Source organism: Nicotiana attenuata, unplaced genomic scaffold (genome assembly GCF_001879085.1).
Source record: "Nicotiana attenuata strain UT unplaced genomic scaffold, NIATTr2, whole genome shotgun sequence".
Classification (NCBI taxonomy): domain Eukaryota; kingdom Viridiplantae; phylum Streptophyta; class Magnoliopsida; order Solanales; family Solanaceae; genus Nicotiana; species Nicotiana attenuata.
This window is the reverse complement of record NW_017670997.1, coordinates 65,129-75,882: the sequence shown is the minus strand read 5'-3', so window position 1 is coordinate 75,882 and position 10,754 is coordinate 65,129.

Below are 10,754 nucleotides of genomic sequence, written 5' to 3'. Positions count from 1 at the left end.
ACCGTAGAACCAAAACACACGAATCTAACACAAAGGATCATTACCTCAACATAACTCCGCTATAATGCGTGACCCCATCGAAAAACTGATCCATATTATATACCCAAGCCACCCCGCTCAAAATCAATAAGCACGCGCAATTCGACAACAAGTACCTAAAGTGCATTACCATAACCACAGAGAAGCAAATGACACAATGCCATACAAAACCCGAAAGAACATAGCCAATGCGCGATCAATCATGCATCCCTCAAATACCCGTGTCGCTCAAATTCCGCTATAAGGCCTCAATAGAACCACACCATATGTCCATATAACCAATGTATCACAACTCCTCGTAGCATAGAAGTATGGAGCCAACCAATCCGACCTGGTGTAGAATACACATCCTAATTGGTCCTGCCAATGGGCCCAAATCAACTCTGGTCATCCACAAATAGCTAAATAACCCTCCATAGGTCCACAATGACCTAACCATAACACATACCATCCCTTGAATAGCTTTGGACATATTTTCACAGTCCACAACCACAAAACAGTCTGCTCCTGAGAACTCCCAGTCTCCAAATCCATAGAACACACGAATCACCATATCTGATCCCAACTCCACCGGCCGAATGCCTAACACATTCCTCATGAATGATCATCCCACGAGGAATACTTCTCTAATTCTTCTATTCCACATAGCAATATCTGAATATTAGCAGTCGGTCAACCGGGAGAGTATCGCAGTACCAATGAAGCATCCATAAATCAAAACACAGTGCGCCTTCTGAAATGTATACTTTCCTCAAGCAATACCAAATAGTAATATCATTCACCTAGTCATCTAAAACCGTCCATGTTGCCTAAGAATTCATGACCTTCCCTTCAAAGCTGAACCGTGACCTTGCACACGCAAATCTTAGTTCCACATAACACACCGCATCAATCATGCCATTATGTGAAGAATACGGGGATCTCATAATCCAGTCTGAGTTGCCAGCTGATACATACTCAATCGGTCAGAAACCTTCCATTTAATCCCATCCGGGAGAGAAATCACAATACGCAACATGCTCCTCACATCGGTAGGAAATATCCATCTCAAACCATGGTAGAAACCATCGAGAACTCTTCGTAACCCATTTTCACATTGCCAAGTCTCTAGCTCAACCAAGCCACGCAGGTTGCCAATACCCAAGGGCATTGCCCCAAAATACCTGTAGAAACTCAACACATCATAAGTACTCCAAAATTACCACAACCGAGATACACACTCTGAAGAAACCTCTGTGAGTCTAAAGCCGTTTCCTTTACCTTCCTGATACTGAAGTGTAAAATCCATGATGACATAGAAATACCGCGAGTCTCGATACCACCCAATGTAAATCTCAAGTTCTACCCATATACAAATCCAGAAAACTCTCAATTGCTACATATAAATCTTGAACCCATTAGAACCTTCTCAAGAGTCTTCCACTCTGTTCAAATCTCAATTGCACCACCCAAACGGGCCGGACGACCTGTGTCCCATTAACACGACAATACCCAAAGAAGTAACCCCATCTTAATGTAACCAAGGAAATTCCTACTCCATGCACACTACATCCTTGACGAATAACCACTAATTCATTCCATGATTCCCATATACCCATTGAGTGTAATACAACTCATATCCAAAAATTTCCTTATTCAAGTCATCCTCGAACTCAACATCTGCAAGTCATAACTGATTCACAAGTATACCTCAAACCGAAACCAATACAACACATAACCGTGCAATCAACTCGTCGGTAGCAGATTCCCCCACTTGGCTTAAAGCCATAGAATAAAACATCTGATAACTTACAATAACCATACCCTATTACTTCCATAATACCGTAGTGAGATTCAACTAAATCCTTCATCATATCATGTAACACAAACTATTTAATACTTCAAATTATCTACAAATCTCGTATTCACCCTTGTAACAGTCAAGACAACTTCCACAAGTGATCCACACTCGAATTGTAACACATATAATTCACTGGTAAAAGAGGACTCTATACAAAACAATATAGGGATCACACAACCTCAGGACACCCCGCAGGAGATAAACCGCATGCTTTGCCTCAAACTGACATCTCTCTATACTCTTCAGTCACAACTACTACCCAATTACATAATCTTCCTGATTTTGAACTCATCAACAATACATGAGAATCTAATTCGTTCCATAATTAACCAATATGAAAGATCCTTCAACCCACTCATAACCCGAGACTGTATATCAAACCAAGATAGAAATAAAGCACCAATTTACGTCTCAATCAAACTCCTTTTGTCACATTCAAACAATCTGAGCACTTTCCGGAGTCACATCGTACTCGTTATATAGTCATCCAACCACTCATCGAGCCACAAATTCCACTAATAGGGACACTATCGAACTTATAAGTCCAAAAGCGCGCGCACATAACCGAAATCTCCGTGCTCAAGCTACAGTCAAAACTCGGCCTCAAGTCCTCCAAACTGGCCCATCATCAAAGCGCCAAAATCACATCTCGCACCTCGTCCATGGAAATCACGAGCCGTCGATGCACAGCTGATACTAAGCGCTCATGTGCGCATACGAATGCGTGGAAGGAATTCAAATATTTACGCTTCAAGCTGAATCAATGCCGAATGATAAGGAAAGGAAAATGAGAAGTACATATCCTAAATGCCCTATAGCCTCTCGAAGAAAGGTATGGACGTCATCATACCGATCCACAAGACTCTACTAGACACTTGCTCATGACTTGTAGAACCTATGAACCTAGAGCTCTGATACCAATCTGTCACCACCCAAAATCTAACTAGCCGTGATGGCACCTAACCTAACCCGCTAGGTAAGCCAATTTAACAACTAACCAATTCCAATAATAATTTAATAAAGAAATTAAGTAAAGAAATATCTGAATCTGATACATTTTCCAGGAACTGGTAGTAAAAGTCATGAGCTTCTAAGAATAGAGTTTACAAAGCTGATATGAACTAAATACATCATCAATTTGAAAAGTACAAAAATAGAGTTGTATGAACCTAAGGCTACCATGAACAAGAGGCAGCTACACGCAGGTACATCTTCAGATCCGGCACCCGTCAAGCACAGCAACATCAATAGTCAACATCTACACGCAAGGTGCAGAAGTACAGTATGAGTACAACCGACCCCATATATCAATAATTAACAAACCTAACCTTAGGTTCAAAGTAGTGATGAGCTGGAACAAAGGTCGGGTCCCACACCAATAACAACAAAGTCCAAGTAATAAAAGAAGTATCTTAGAAATAAATTGCTCATCCCATTCACAGTTCCAGGAAATAGGCAAGCTTCTCAAGCATCACAGTGAAAACCCAAATCTTTTACCGAAATTGCCAAGAAAATATGAGTAAGCTTGAAAAATACGATTTTCCAAAAATCCTTTCAACAATAAATAGGATTTTTCATTTTCAAATAGCGTGAGGAAAGTACATCTCTATGCCTACATGTCAAGATACAAGTAAAAATCATGAATGTCACCAAAATCGGTTAGTAGAAGGAAATGTATCTCTAAGCATGTATCCCAAGTATGCATGTCAAATGCAATGTATCTCAGTGATGAACTCATGTACTCTCTCTCTCAGAGTACTCAATCTCATTGTCTCGCATTCTCTCTCACCATGCTCAATACTCAGCACACTCAGTCACTCAGAACTATACAATACCTGTTGCAGCGTGCAACCCGGCCCACATATACCCTAAGGCCCGTTGCGGCATGCAACCCGATCCACATATATATAGCGATAAGGCCCCTTACGGCGTACAACCCGATCCACATATATATAGCCATAAGGATCGTTGCGGCGAGGACCTGATCCACATATATATAGCCATAAGGCTCGTTGCGGCGTGCAACCCGATCTATATATATATATATATATATATATAGCCATAAGGCTCGTTGCGGCGTGCAACCCGATCCATATATATACAACCCTAAGGCTCGTTGCGGCATGCAACCCGATCATATACATACAACCCTAAGGATCGTTGAAATAATGTAATGTATCAACAAGAAACAAGAAGAGACTGAGATATGATACGCAAGTAAAACGGTGACTGAGTACAAGACATCAATTAGCAAATAGTTCAACAAGTACACGACCTCTGCAAGTCCGAAAAATATTAATACATAGCCTAAACATGATTTCTAACATGATTTGCAGTCATATTTCTATAACACAGGGAGGGCATATGGCTAACAACAAGTTATTCAACTTTACAGTTCCACGAAATGGACCAAGTCACAATTCCTACTATGTACGCCCACACGCCCGTCACCTAGCATGTGTGTATCCTCCAAACCCATCACATAACACATAATTCGGGGTTTCGTACCCTCAGAACAAGATTTAGAACTGTTACTTACCTCAATCCGAGCAAAACTCTACTCCAATATGCCTTTGCCTCGCAAGCCGGCCTCTAAATGTCCTGAATCTAGCCACAAGCAGTACAATACAATCAATACGGACTAAAGGAATCAATTCCACAAGAAAATACGAAATCATAAGCCAAAATTCGAAATTGGCCAAAAGTTGGCCCCCGGGCCCACGTCTCGAAATACAACAAAAGTCACAAAATCCGTAAGCCCATTCACTCACAAGTCTATTCATACCAAATTCATCAAAATTCGACCCCAAATGGCTATTGAAATCCCCAAAATTAACTCTCTAAATCCCTAGCCTCAGACCCCCAAGTTTCACCTAAAAAACACACCAACTAGGTGGAAAATCAGTGGGGAAACATAATTATTGAAGAAAAATGAACACAAGGAACTTACCTCAAGAATCCCCTTGAAAATCCTCTTAAAAACCTCCAAAATCCGAGCTCAAAATGTTAGAAATGGTTGAAATCTCGGAACCCTCGCTTATATAGTTTTTGTCCGGGCTTTCTGCACCTGCGGCAACTTAGCCGCTTCTGCGAGACAAGTCTCCGTTTCTCTGGAGATCAGCTACATGGACAGATGCGCTTCTGCGGTCCTTCTGCCGCATCTGCGGTCACGCAGGTGCGGGAAAACCATCACACCTGCGACCATCTGCTGCCTCACTTCCTTGGCCGCTTTTGCGGCTTCCTTCCTGCTTCTGCGGGATCACACCTACGATTCCCACTCCGCAGGTGCGATTACACCAACAGTGGAAAAATCTTTAGCAACTCATCAACTTCAAAACTTGATCTGTTAGGCATTTGAAATCAACTCGAGCCCCCCGAGACCTCAACCAAACATACCAACACGTCATAAAACATTATACAAACTTAGTCCAATTCTCAAACCACCTCAAACAACATGAAAAACACGAATCGCCTAGATTCAAGCCTAATGAACTTTGAAATTTCCAAATTCTACAAACTACGCTGAAACCTATCAAATCACGTCTGATTGGCCTTACATTTTCTACACAAGTCACAAATAACCCCACCAACCTACTCCAACTTCCGAAAATCCAATCCAACCCCGGTATCAAAAAGTCCACATCCGGTCAAACTTTCTAAAATTCAAACTTTCGCCATTTCAAGCCTAATTCTACTACGGACCTCCGAATCATAATCCGGACACGTTCCTAAGTCCAGAATCACCCAACGGAGCTAACAGAACCATCAAAATTCAAATTCAAGGTCGTTCACACATAAGTGAACATCCGGTCAACTTTTTCAACTTAAGCTTTCAATTATGAGACTAAGTGTCTCAATTCACTCTGAAATCTCTCTGGACCCGAAAAAACCAACCCGGTAAGTCATATAACAATTTTAGAGTACAAAGGGAGTAGTAAAATGGGGAAACGAGGTTACAACTCTCGAAATGACCGTCCGGGTCGTTACATTATACCTCTTGACACTACCATCTGCCTTATACTTCAACTTGTACACCCATTTACATCCAATGGTGTTTTTCCTACATGCAAATCCACCACTTCCCATGTATGATTGTTAGTGAGGGCCTCAATCTCTAGCTTTACAGCCAAAATCCAATTGCTATCCTTGGCAGCTTGCTCAAAAGATGTATGTTCAGTAATAGGGGAAAGAGCTGTCAAGTGTGCTCGATAGGAAAAACAAAGGGAATAAGATAAAGAGCCAGAGATTGGGTAAGGATTACAGAAGAGTGGACATAATTTGTGAGCCATATGGGAGGTTTGGATGTCCTAGTAGATTTTCTCAAAAGTGGTAGTGGTATAGGAAAAGAGTGAGAACTAGAGGTAGATGATAGGTCAGGAGATGCAGGTTGAGAGATAGGTGATTGAAGAACAGGTGAGTCAAGAGATGGTAAGGAATCAGTGATGCTCTGTTCAGGAGGTTGAGGGGCTGGACAATTTGGAAAAGAATCATCTGTGAATGATGGAGAAGTGAAAAATGAGGTAGATGGTTCAAGGAAGGTGGACTTGGGAAATCTAAAAGGGAACACTGGCTCTCTAAAAGACACATCTCTACTAACAAAGAAGGATCTTGTGGCAATATTGTACAATTTGTATCCTTTTTGAGTGTCTGAATAGCCTATAAACACAACAGGGATTACTTTGGAAGAGAATGTGTCAGTAAAGTTGGGTTTGGTTGCATAACATAAACAACCAAACACCTTAAGATGTTGAACTGAAGGAGGTGTACCATGAAAAGCCTCATAAAGAGACTTACTAGAAAGAACTTATGAATGCAATCTGTTTATTAGGAATACAACAGTGAGAATACTTTCACCCCAGAATTTTAGAGGTGCATAAGCTTGAAACCTGAGTGCCTTTGCCATCTCATGCAAGTGCCTGTGTTTCCTCTCAACTACCCCATTCTGTTGAGGGGTATGAACACATGAACTTCGATGCACCACTCCAAGAGAAGTAAAAAGAGTGGTACATTTAGAATTAAAAAATTCAAGCCCATTTTCTAATCTAATGGTCTTGACAGAAGCAGAAAACTGAGTTTTAATCAACGTAAAGAAATTTTTGAGTAAAACAATGAAATCACTTTTCATTCACATCAAATAAACCCAAGTCATTCTAGAATAGTTGTCAATAATTTAAGAAAATATCTATAGCCATCGTAAGTATATTGTCTATATGGACCCCACACATCCATACATACAAGCTCAAAAGGAGAGACAATTTTAGAAGTACTAGTAGGAAATGGAAACCTAGTTTGTCTTGCCAAAGGACAAATTGTACAAGACAAAGACTCTTTATTGAACACGTGACATTGTAAGAAAGGATGTTTCTGAAGAATAGCAGCCGGCGCATGACCAAATCTCTGGTGCCACACTGAGAATTGATGAGATTGAGCATAAAAGAAACAATATTGAGAAGACACAGGTAAAACTGAAGTACTGGGAACAAATACTTTGACAGGTGATAGCTTCATGGTAGGTTGAAGTAAGTAGAGACCATCCGTCTCCTTACCAATCCCCTTCACTTAGCTAGTGCAAAGGTCCTGGAATATTAAAAAATCAGGATAAAAACCCACACAACACTGCAGTTGTTTGGTCAGTTTTGAGATAGACAAAACATTATATTTGAAAGGAGGAACATAGAGGATATTTGTTAGTTCATCAATAAGTAGTGAAACTGAACCAACATGTGTAACAGAGGTCACATGACCGTTTGGTATATGAACTTTGCGAGCATTAGGTGTAATTAGTTCAGGATTTAGCAACATATTCAAGCTAGAAACCATACGATTTGTTGCCCCTGTGTCAACCACCCACGGAATGGATTCAGTGCCTTCAGATAAACTAACATTAGAGCAATTAGATATAACTGCCATATTGGCAACTGCTTCCTGTGAGGGTATTGGTTTGTTGATCAGCTGTAGGATCTGTTGATACTGTTCAGGAGTGAAAGTAGGCATTGGCATACACTGAGTAGATGGATTGTTGATACCCAATTTTTCCCTAGTAATTTTATACTCAAAATACTTCCAAAATAGCATATATGTGCATATATAAGCACACCCAAGAGTTCTGGCATTTTTAATGATTTTTAAACCAATTCATTGCCTATTTTAATACAACAAAATCCAATAATTATTTCCAAAATTATCATTTTGGCGAATAATTCATTTTTATTCTCACATTTGCACCAAAATATAATTAAGGTAATTTTTGCATATTGTTACAAATTTATCTGGTATTTTTAAAGTTAAATTGCATATAATTGCAATTATAGCCTATTTTGTGATTAATAGCATTTCATAATTACAAAATTAGTTCCAGTATTTTTAAGTTAATATTTATGTAATATTTGTTTACTCAGTATTTTTAATTTATTTTTAAAAATCATCATTGCTATTTTTATAAAATAAAACGGGGAAAAAGTGGCTATTTAAAATCTGGCCTCAATTTCATTTCAATTAAAGCCCAATTTGCACCCCAATTCAACCCAATCCCAACCCCAAATCAATTTAAACTCGATTACTTGATCCAATCGCCCAAACCAGCCCATTTTTTTTAAAATCTGAGCCATTGATCATTTTGATCAACGGCCCAGATCTCTTCTTTCCTTTTTAATTCCAAACGACCCCTAAACCCTACCCCATTCTTTCAGAAGCGCCGCCTCTAACTCCTCTCTTCTCTCAAACGCTCTTGAGCTCTCTCGAAACCCTAATCGCTCTCTGCCACCTCCAATCCCAAATCCACCGGAATCTATGGCTATTCTAACCATGGACGACCTATTCTCACCCCCTACTGCTCTCGCGTGCTAGATACCTGAAGGTTCGAGGCCAGACCTCGAAGGTCCTCGCTCAGACATTCATCGATTCGAAGTTTCCAGCCATCTCCGGCCTTGCTCCGGCGTGTCTTAGCCTCCTGAGCCTGATTCCAACCTTATCGACTCCGGATCTGATCTTGTCTCTTCAAAGCCTTTCTCGTTTCTAGGGTTCTCAGAAACCCTAGCCTATTCGAGGTACTTTTTCGTTTATTTGTTCGGATCTGTGCTCGATCTGTGCTATATGTGATGTTTTAAACATTTTCTCCGATTTTCCTTTTTAAAATTTTTTGATTTCAAACTAGGGTTTCTGAGTCTGTTTGTTAATATTTTGTTTGATTCATTTGTTTATCATCTCTAAGTTTGATTGGTGTTGAAAACCTAATTATTGGAGATTTGTTTGAGTTTCTGAGTCTATCTGTTTGATTTACTTTGTTTGCACCTGATTAGTGTCGAAAACCCTAATTTTGGGGGTTTATTCNGCCATTATGTAAACGATACGGGATCTCATAATCCAGTCTGAGTTGACCAGCTGATACATACTCAATCGGTCAGAAACCTTCCATTTAATCCCATCCGGGAGAGAAATCACAATACGCAACATGCTCCTCACATCGGTAGGAAATATCCATCTCAAACCATGGTAGAAACCATCGAGAACTCTTCGTAACCCATTTTCACATTGCCAAGTCTCTAGCTCAACCAAGCCACGCAGGTTGCCAATACCCAAGGGCATTGCCCCAAAATACCTGTAGAAACTCAACACATCATAAGTACTCCAAAATTACCACAACCGAGATACACACTCTGAAGAAACCTCTGTGAGTCTAAAGCCGTTTCCTTTACCTTCCTGATACTGAAGTGTAAAATCCATGATGACATAGAAATACCGCGAGTCTCGATACCACCCAATGTAAATCTCAAGTTCTACCCATATACAAATCCAGAAAACTCTCAATTGCTACATATAAATCTTGAACCCATTAGAACCTTCTCAAGAGTCTTCCACTCTGTTCAAATCTCAATTGCACCACCCAAACGGGCCGGACGACCTGTGTCCCATTAACACGACAATACCCAAAGAAGTAACCCCATCTTAATGTAACCAAGGAAATTCCTACTCCATGCACACTACATCCTTGACGAATAACCACTAATTCATTCCATGATTCCCATATACCCATTGAGTGTAATACAACTCATATCCAAAAATTTCCTTATTCAAGTCATCCTCGAACTCAACATCTGCAAGTCATAACTGATTCACAAGTATACCTCAAACCGAAACCAATACAACACATAACCGTGCAATCAACTCGTCGGTAGCAGATTCCCCCACTTGGCTTAAAGCCATAGAATAAAACATCTGATAACTTACAATAACCATACCCTATTACTTCCATAATACCGTAGTGAGATTCAACTAAATCCTTCATCATATCATGTAACACAAACTATTTAATACTTCAAATTATCTACAAATCTCGTATTCACCCTTGTAACAGTCAAGACAACTTCCACAAGTGATCCACACTCGAATTGTAACACATATAATTCACTGGTAAAAGAGGACTCTATACAAAACAATATAGGGATCACACAACCTCAGGACACCCCGCAGGAGATAAACCGCATGCTTTGCCTCAAACTGACATCTCTCTATACTCTTCAGTCACAACTACTACCCAATTACATAATCTTCCTGATTTTGAACTCATCAACAATACATGAGAATCTAATTCGTTCCATAATTAACCAATATGAAAGATCCTTCAACCCACTCATAACCCGAGACTGTATATCAAACCAAGATAGAAATAAAGCACCAATTTACGTCTCAATCAAACTCCTTTTGTCACATTCAAACAATCTGAGCACTTTCCGGAGTCACATCGTACTCGTTATATAGTCATCCAACCACTCATCGAGCCACAAATTCCACTAATAGGGACACTATCGAACTTATAAGTCCAAAAGCGCGCGCACATAACCGAAATCTCCGTGCTCAAGCTACAGTCAAAACTCGG